This window comes from Schistocerca nitens, chromosome 1 (genome assembly GCF_023898315.1).
Source record: "Schistocerca nitens isolate TAMUIC-IGC-003100 chromosome 1, iqSchNite1.1, whole genome shotgun sequence".
NCBI classification, from domain to species: domain Eukaryota; kingdom Metazoa; phylum Arthropoda; class Insecta; order Orthoptera; family Acrididae; genus Schistocerca; species Schistocerca nitens.
In genome coordinates this window covers 204893725-204903022 of record NC_064614.1, presented here as the reverse complement: position 1 = coordinate 204903022, position 9298 = coordinate 204893725, and the positions used below count along the sequence as shown (strand labels likewise).

At 36.7% G+C, this 9298-nt stretch overlaps 1 long non-coding RNA gene across 1 annotated transcript; it reads left to right on the top strand.

Moving 5' to 3' along the window:
- The first annotated feature begins 4550 nt into the window (after positions 1-4550).
- LOC126235112 (uncharacterized) lies at positions 4551-7097 on the top strand. The gene is made up of 3 exons (XR_007544789.1): positions 4551-4646; positions 6794-6945; positions 7049-7097. It is a non-coding gene; the product is annotated as an uncharacterized LOC126235112 (long non-coding RNA).
- The last annotated feature ends 2201 nt before the right edge of the window (positions 7098-9298 follow it).

The following is a 9298-nucleotide window of genomic DNA, read 5'->3' as shown; positions in this document are numbered from 1 at the left end:
TAAGCCTCAACTTCCAAAAATACATGGTGATTCATGTGACATTTCTTGAAGTTCTCCATTGGTAGGCCTTTTACACTAAGCACGTTGTTTGAACAGACCTCCATCACTCTGTTTAGTACAGACGCCAATATTTCTGCCTAAAAATGTGTGACCAGCAACTGCTTGGAGTACAATTTAATAACATATTTTGTAATTTTAGAACATGTTGCCAGAATGTTTAGGACACTGGGTATGTATGTGTTTCCCATCTAAATATCATACGCAGTTTGGGAAATCCTATGTCAGACGCATTGAAATATTTCTTTAAATCAGGGTACATTCAGCATTGCTAAAATAATAAGAGTACGTGCTTACCATATGGCCTTTCAATCTTTTTTTCACAACCAATGATACAATTGACATTTTTATTCACAATTATCATGGTAGTGCATGATAGGATATCCCAGTTGAAATATACCTGAGAAGCAACTTGATAAACTTGCTACTCAAATGGGGCAACGTGGAATGCTTTTTAACAGTTTTATTAGAGAATATAATACACATTTACGTAGTTAGTCTATTTTCATACTTCTGTGGTAGTAGGGAACTAAGGAAACTCTTTTCTTACGCCATTTTATTGTTCTTTCACTTAAAACGGCGAAGTCTAAATGGAAACATCTGAGAGACAATTACAGAGCAGAACTTAAAAAACTTGGTAACGTTATATCAGGTGACCCAGGAAAAAGCCCACAGAAACGCAATTCCACTTGGCCTTGGTTCCAACACATGCATTTCCTAAGGGATAATTTAATTCCAAGAGCAAAGCAGAGTTCGTTGTCATCAGAAACAGAACCAGCAAGTCAATCTCAACTATCTCCAGAATTTTCGTCTAACGACCACTCTAGTCCACAAGATGAACGAGATCAGCCTGATATATCATCATTAGTGGCAGTTGATGAAACGTCGCCACTGGCAAGCACAGTATCACAAAGGAAAAAAAAAGAGAAGTAGTGGGCCAAATATTGAAGAAGAATTTTTAAAGCTCGAAAAGGACAAATTAGCTGTGATGAAGGCACTTAAGACATGACCCAAAACGATGATACATACCACTTCCTCATGAGTCTTAGGAGTGCAATAAACTCCCTTCCAGTTCAGCGGCAAATGTTTGTGAAACTTAAAATACAAGAGCTTGTTTATAATGAATTGGAGGCAGTGAGTGCAGTGCCAGGTTCTTCAAAACAATGACTGCGCTAATTCAACTTACTTCTTCATTACAGACAACTTTGATTTTTGTATTATATTAATGTGAAACTGTATTCCGTTTTGTAATTGTTGCTTGAAATGTTCTTTGGTAGTGATACATATTATTACTCAATCTGCAATATAAATAAAAGTTTTTCAGGAACGTTCTTTATTATTGTAATTAAAAACCTTTACTAAATGCCAGTCGATATTCTTAGGGAGAGTCAATGTCCACACTATTACAATGTGCTCAAAATTCGACGAGTCACCATAATGTGAAAACATAACTAAGATAACAATGACATCATTGTTACAGAAGACGATTCTAATTGGATAGTGGTGAAAAACTTCTGGCTGCACCTGTGTTATCTTTGACCTTCAGTTGCTAATGAATTAACATCTCTTTGCCGCTGGGGACAAGACCACCAAGGGGAAAAAATACACAGAAGGGAAGCCTAACAGACGGGAAGCCTAACAGACACATCATTGTGGTCCAAAACCACTCGGAAGTGACGTCAAAACGACGTGTACGCAAACGCGCTGCACACTTGTCGACTGATCGAGATCTGTGGTCGAATCGAGTTAGTGGGAAAAGCGTCTGCTTTGTTCTGCACTGTCATACTGACCGTGTATCTTGAGTGGTTGTGTTTTCGCTATCGAGCAAAATGTCTCAGGTGTATGAAAACATCTTTCGTGACGCTCTGAAAGATTTCAGAGTGTTGGAGGAGGTAATAATAATTTTATGTTAGAATTGGCTGGCAAAAATATGCGCCTTAGAAAATAACTTTTTTTCTGCTGCCAGTTAAGATTTCATTTTAATAAATTTTATATGTCGCTTTCCGCGATCTGATTCCAATTTTTAAGTGAGTTTTTTATGTATTATGCAGTTTTTTCTTTGTTTTCGTTGTGAGGTGCTGCTTTGTTACATTACCTTTACTGTAACATATACACGTGGAATATTGTAATTAATGATCGGTGTTTAGGGAGTTAATGGCAACTTTGTTTCAAAATTCGCCGTTTGTGAGTTCGTCATCTATGTATTACAGTAAGAGAAACTGAACATTGCAGCAGCTCAAGCGCAAACGTCGTCTCGAGTAAATGGCATAATTTAGAAGACACACACATGAAAATGGGGCTCAGGGCCTGGGAACAATCATGCAAAAGGAAAATAAAAAGCAGTATATTTGCAGCTAATGTCATTGCCAGAGCGTGGGCTCTGTATTCCACATAAATGTATCCTGCATTTTCACAGGAATTTTACGTAGTTCTTTCTAATTGCAATATCAGCTCCAGTGCATAATTGCAAAAATCCATTACTGCTGTTTTCTTTGTGCTGGCACTGAGCTGAATTTCATTGAGGTACTGAATTCAGAGATTAACTAGAAAACTGTCTATGCAGGGATATGGAGCTCTGTAATTCAAATGACTGTAAGATCCTTAGTTTCTCACCAAAGTTTCAGCAAGGTCAGTGACATCAACTATGAAACAACTGTTTTCATCAATAGCACTGTAATGAATGCCACTTTATGCAAATGTTGCAACATGACCACGTTGGGCCTCCCTACTGAATTCTGAGCAAAGGTGTATTGTTGATGGATGCTGAGTGAGAGCTTTTTGTTCAGGATACCATTGCTCAGTAATAACTGTCCACTTAATTAATACATGTTACGATGTTTCAATTATTACCACTGCTTAGGTGGCTGCTTAAGTATGTGTGGATAATGTTGGAACTCTATTGGGATTCCTGGATTATATTGGTAGACAAAGTCTGTCAGGATCTAAAATTTTCTCAGCACCACACTGAAATTTTGATGATAATGTAAGCTGTTTTAGTCTTTAGAAATACTCGTTGGTGAATATGGGTCCTCATAGGGTATAGAACGTTATGACACTTTGAAGCCCTCAAAGTTAAACTTCTCTTACAGGTGTTCTTTCACATCTACACTCTTCTTATTGCCCTGCTAGATTTTATTTTAATTTCTTCTATTGATCTGGCTTTTACTGGAGATAATGATGATGGGAGTGAGTTATTAAGTCATTTATTTATTTTTCTTAGTTTTTCGTCTCACAACATAGGACTTGGGATGAGGCAAAATGTCTTCTGGAGATATTATCTCAGTTCTTCTACTGGATAGTGTTGACTTCTCGAGGAGGAGAAATGTTGAGGTCTGCATCTATAACCTTGTCAGGAATACCAGTAGTAGAAATAGATGGCAAATTATTTTTAAGTTTGGAGTGTATCAGTCAAATAAGCCTTAAAAGTGCTGTATTATTTCTGTTGGTGATAAGGAGGAATTCTGGCTAACCAGCCCAGATCGTGATTGTTTTTGCTCTATTTGTCATTAGATAATTTCCTGTATCATACAATAACTTAAGTAAGACTTCAAGACAAGAAGTCATAGCTTATGGCTTGTATGATGTGGCAGAGTATGCAAAATTATGCTGTTTTTTTTTCATATGATGATTATGCAGAATCATAAGTTGTGGTCCTTGAGGGGAGTGTCTCATGTACGTGATGGAAGTTTCATGAATTCTGTGAGCAATTCGTCGTATCATGCTCTCTTTCCCAGGTCTTTGTCACAGATTTCAATCCCTTTGCAAATTAATGTACCAAGATGCTTGCAGATTTTGTGATTAAGCTTAATGGACGTTGTATTGAAGTAATGTAGTCAGAGGTCTTTCATCCACTTTTGTTAAGAGTTTGACAGCTGAAAACTGATATTTTTCAATTATAGGAGAGAAATCATTTTGTAATTTTTACAAAAAAATTTTCATGGATGTATTAACCAGTTTCAACTTTCATCAGTTGTACTGGATAGTTTTGATTGGTGATTGTCTTATTCTTAGTATATACAACCTGGAATTCATAGTATGCATAATTATTATGCTTAATAAAGCTTTTGTTGACATAAGGCAAGGCGTGCTTGAAATGAGGTTAACTGAAGCACTGATCAGTTAACCCCAAAACTAGGTCATTAAACTTCATGTGCACTTGGAAAATATTTTTCATCATCATAATCACAACTGAAAGAACATTTTATGATCACAATTTTAACTGAAGTCAACAGTAACATAATTTGTGGTCAGTGAATAACAATGGAATAAAAGCAAAAGAGCAAACAAATGAACTCCCAATTTTGTTAACTCATCCATGATTAATAACATAACACTTACTTACTTTAGCTGTCAAAAACATCAGATGTGATGAAAGGCTGTGAACATTAAATAACTGAATTTTGTAAAGCCTAAAATTTCCCTCTTCATTCATGTGTCCCAGTTAACCTTAAGTGTAGTTACCCTCAGTTTATGCTACTGGTCACTTTATTCTCAGGTGGAAACACTTCTCGATCAGCTGAAAACTGTGGGGTTTTCATACTGCGTTAGAAGTAGTCGTTTTAAAGAGCCTTCTTCAGATGTTATGAAAAGTAAGTGAACTGCTGCATTAATTACTTTCTGTGGTTTACCATTTTAGTTCATATATGTATACTTGAAGGAAGAACTTAGTTTGCTGGAATTAGGGATAGTATATATAGGCTACTTTAAATGGACATTTCTTTCTAAGCTGCACTAACAATTGATGGAATTGACTGTTTTTGTTATTGTTAATAGTTGATATGCAAGGCAGAATTGTATTAATTATTTTCCTCTGTGTTGACTTATTTGTCATTTATCCATTTTCACAGCCATACACTCAGTAATTTTTACACACTTGCATTTGATAATAGGCTGGTTAAAATTATTAGTTGGTTGACAATTCCTGTCGGAGCTGGTTTCCTCCAGAGTGCTGAATGCGTCAGGTCCAAACTATCTCTGTTCACCATTTCCTGACTGCCACAACAGCTGATAAATCCACTTCCATTTTCTTGTCTGACTTCCTTTCTTGATGTGTTTGAACGCCATGCAATCATTTGCTGCCTTCAACAAGATTGGCCTTAAACAACATTTTCAGACAGTAGGCATAACTACGTATCCTTACAATATCTTTATGGTGCTAGAGCTAGCTTTCACATCGTAACATAATGTGAAAGGCTGATCTGGTTGAAGGTAGCACATGATCGTTGGGACCAAATAATCTTACATTAGTGTAATGTAGAGTGGTGGCATAGTGCAACGGATAAGAAACATTCCTGATCCATATAAAGTTGTGGATTTGAGTCTTGACAGATTCTTTCATATTTTTTATACCAAAATATTATCAAAATTACTTCATTATTTTTATTTAGTTAATAGGTTTGGATGCAGTTTTATTTCTAACACTCTGCTGTGTCATTTTCGACATTGTATTTACTTTTTAATTCCTTATATTTCTTCTTCATATCATTATTTCATTTGAAATCAGCTTGTCACCTATAACCTGTAACTTAATACAAACCAGGACTGCTCATTAGTTGGTAATTTGGCAGTCCATGCAGCTTGTGTGAGGACAGTTTCAGGTGCCATAATTAATGAAAGGAAGAAATTAGTTTGCTTTTAGCATTGAAATACAATATTTTTTTTCCCCTTGAGTTTGCTTATAGAGAATAGCTTCAGCTAGTTTCCTGCCACATGCTTAGTGTTGGATGTTTCACCATCAAGCCAGGCCAGGCAACAGCATTAGGTGTGAGGCTCTGCTGCGACTGCCCGTGGTCAGTGTATTAATTGTTGTGAACAAAGTACGATTAACAGTTCTTCTGTAGAATGCTGAATGCCATTTTCTAGGATATATTGCACATCATGTTATGGTTAGGTTATCAAATGAGTTTAAATTCTGGGCTATAAAATGTCGTATCTGCCACAGTTATGCCATTGGTCACTCCAAAACCAGTTGTCAGCAGAGCATGTCATATTCATGTTATTTCATAATGGCCACTTCCAAAACTGTCCAGAGTTACATGTATACGTCTCCCATCCTTTCGTAATCCCAACCTGTGCTCTGCCTCTATTGAGCTAAACCTACTTTTTTTAACATGAAAATTAAATTGAACAGCACTTGCTGAGTGACCTGCTCTGTTTGTTGCCTATAATACAGTAGCAGCCGGTGTGCCAACACTTTAGCAACAAGTGACAGATGCCAACTAACAAATATGTTGAAATGGTTTCTATGGTTTTCGATAATTGTGGTGTTGATATGTAAAACAGTAGTCAGCTCATTAAACCTATTGACAGGCATGTTTAGCTTTATTGTCTCCTAGTTAAGTTTATTTTTTGTAATTCCACATTTATAGTAATTACATTTTTCTACATAAGTGTTCTTCACATCTCCTTTGTTTACAAAGAATATTAATTCCACATTTATTGGAACCACAATAAAGCACTTCAGTTGCCCGAAATCAGTATGGTATCCTCATTGCACATGGCAGACAGTTCCATTTCTTTGCTAGATACAATAGGTGTGACATCCTGTAAAAGTTTGCTCCAGTACTATGTAAAGTAGATAGATAATCTGCTTCCATCAGTTCAGAACTTTGACAATACCTGTCAAATGAATGAAATGTTTTCTCACATTGTATTTAGTTAATTAAAATAACATATGTGAATTATTTAACAATAACAATGTTTTTTTTGTCTGTGAGAAATATATTAACTGTTCCAGGTAAAACAAAGCATTTCTTCAAGCAAATGCAGGGACATGTCCCTATCCCCTTTTTTGGTTGTGCATTTGCAGTGGAGAGTGTGTGGTCGAGGCACTGTGTTTTGGGGCCAAAATACTATAAAAGTAAAGAGTCTAGTGTACCTGAGCACTTGGTAATATCATGCTGTGTTAAGATATACTTACTTTCCATAAAACAAGTTCGTTACAGGGAAAGTTTATTAAATAAATTTTATAGTAGTTCTTTACCCTCTTTAGGAAGACCATGTGACTCCTCGTAAGAGATTGAGGATCATGGATACTAGAAATTCTAACTGCCCAGCAACTTTAAATATGAAGTGTATAAGGGTGTATCCTGATTACAGTATGCACTCAGAAACTGAACACAGGGATACCAAGGCAAAAGTAAGTATCCAGTTTGGGTTCTGCTTGGAGAAAATTTTACATGATCAGTTGACGGTATACTTTAAAATCTATTGTTTTTAATGCTCTTAATTAAATAATTGATACATTTTTGTCTTACAGGTTCTTGCAAGTCTACAGAAAGATTTGGCATTGCCATGCCCGCCTAAGAGCTATCTGTTATTATTTGACTGCTTCCCCAGCAAGTGCACACACACATGCTACTGAAAGTGTTGAAGCAAGTGGGTACATACATCCTTCACTTGTAAAGGAAATCAAAAACTTAGTACTCAGTGGCATGACATCTCTCAAAGTCATTAAGTTGGATCTAGACAGATTTGTTGAAATCAATTTCACTGGGACACACATGCCAGGTCAAATGAATACTACCTTTTACCCCACAGAGAAAACTATTTACAGTCACATTTATCGGACCCTTTATGGTACAAATAAAGTATTGTTTGACGAGACTAGACTGCAGAATCAGGTTGATGAGTGGCACAAAGACTCGAACAATCACATGATTTATTATAGACATTGTACGGGAGCCAATGGAGAAGTGAAACCATTACTTTTTTGCTATCAGAGCAGTTGGCAGAGAGATCTTTTGAAGAAGTATGGGGGTAGTTGTTTGTTAGATGCAACATACAAAACAACAACGTATGATATTCCTTTATTTTTTATAGCTGTGAAGAGTAATGTGGGCTATTTGGTTGTCGGTTTTTTTTTTTCATTCAGATTGAAAATGCAAGATTCATTCATGAAGCACTAGACATTTTCAAGGACTGGAACAAGGATTGGAATCGCCTCTATTGGGTTACTGATTTCTCGGAGTCAGAGATAAATGCAATTGAGCAAGCATTCCCTCAGACAAAAGTTTACTTGTGCCTTTTCCATCGAAAACAGGCATGGGGAAGATGGTTGAAAAAAAAAGGATAATCTACGTGTACCAAATGACATGAAGACATTTCTGGATATGTGGCAAGAAATTTCAGAATCACCAACAGAGAGAGAATTTAGAGATCGCATAGAAGAGTTGCGTACGCATGAGGTTTCTCGGAGAAACGAGCGTGCATGGCCATACTTTCAGCAGCAATGGCTAACGGTATGTGAAAGATGGGTGAAAGCGTATGAGGACAAGGGCAGATTTGCAACTATTGACACTACAAATGGAGTTGGAGCCATGAACAAGGTTGTAAAACATTTTTTCCTTAAACACAATTCAGACAGGACTTTAACTGGGGTTACTAAGGTTATAATAAACCAGTTTCTTCCAAGCCTAATTAGAAAGTACTGTCTGCAGAATTCTGCCATCAAAGCTTATAACAATGATGTTCCACTGTTTTTGCATAAAAAAACAAACAAGTTTGTGAAACATGTCATGCAGCGATATGCATCAGCAAAAGTTGAGTTAACTGCAAGATCAGTGAGTAGGAGATCGGATGGTTCATTTTGTGTGGAGAGTGCAAAGTCCAAAAACTGTAATTATGTTGTAAACTTTGATATACCAGATTGCATATGTGAAGATTTTCGGAGATATAAATACCCATGCAAGCATTTCTGTGCAATCTTTATTTTTTACCCAGAGTGGGGTTTTGATAAAATGCCAGAAAGTTATGACTAGTCCATTAATCTGTCTTGATGAAATGTATGGGGTGGGCTTTAGAAGTGGCTCTTCAGTAATTTCATATGAAGGCAGTAGTAGTGACGAAGCTGTTGAGGAGGCAGTTGAAGCAGCTGAGGAGGCTGTCGAGGTTGAGGAGGCTGTCGAGGTTGAGGAGGCTGTCGAGGCAGCAAATACAGATGGTGTTGTTCAAACCCAGAATATTCCTTTGCAGCAGTTTGAAGCAAGGGAGCTGTGTAAACAGATTTATAATCTCACATACAACTGCAGCAACAGCGAAACATTACAAAAAGTACTTGAATCACTGAGCAACTGTGTGCAAGATTTGCAATTAGCAAATCCTGAAGTTGGTGGTCTCCCATTAGCAGTGCCATCAACTTCCAAACAATAGCGAAGAACGATGCCAAAAGCCTTACAAGATCTGTCTTAAACACATTATAACTTCCCATTTGAAGGGTAAGAAATGACGGTTTATTTGAATT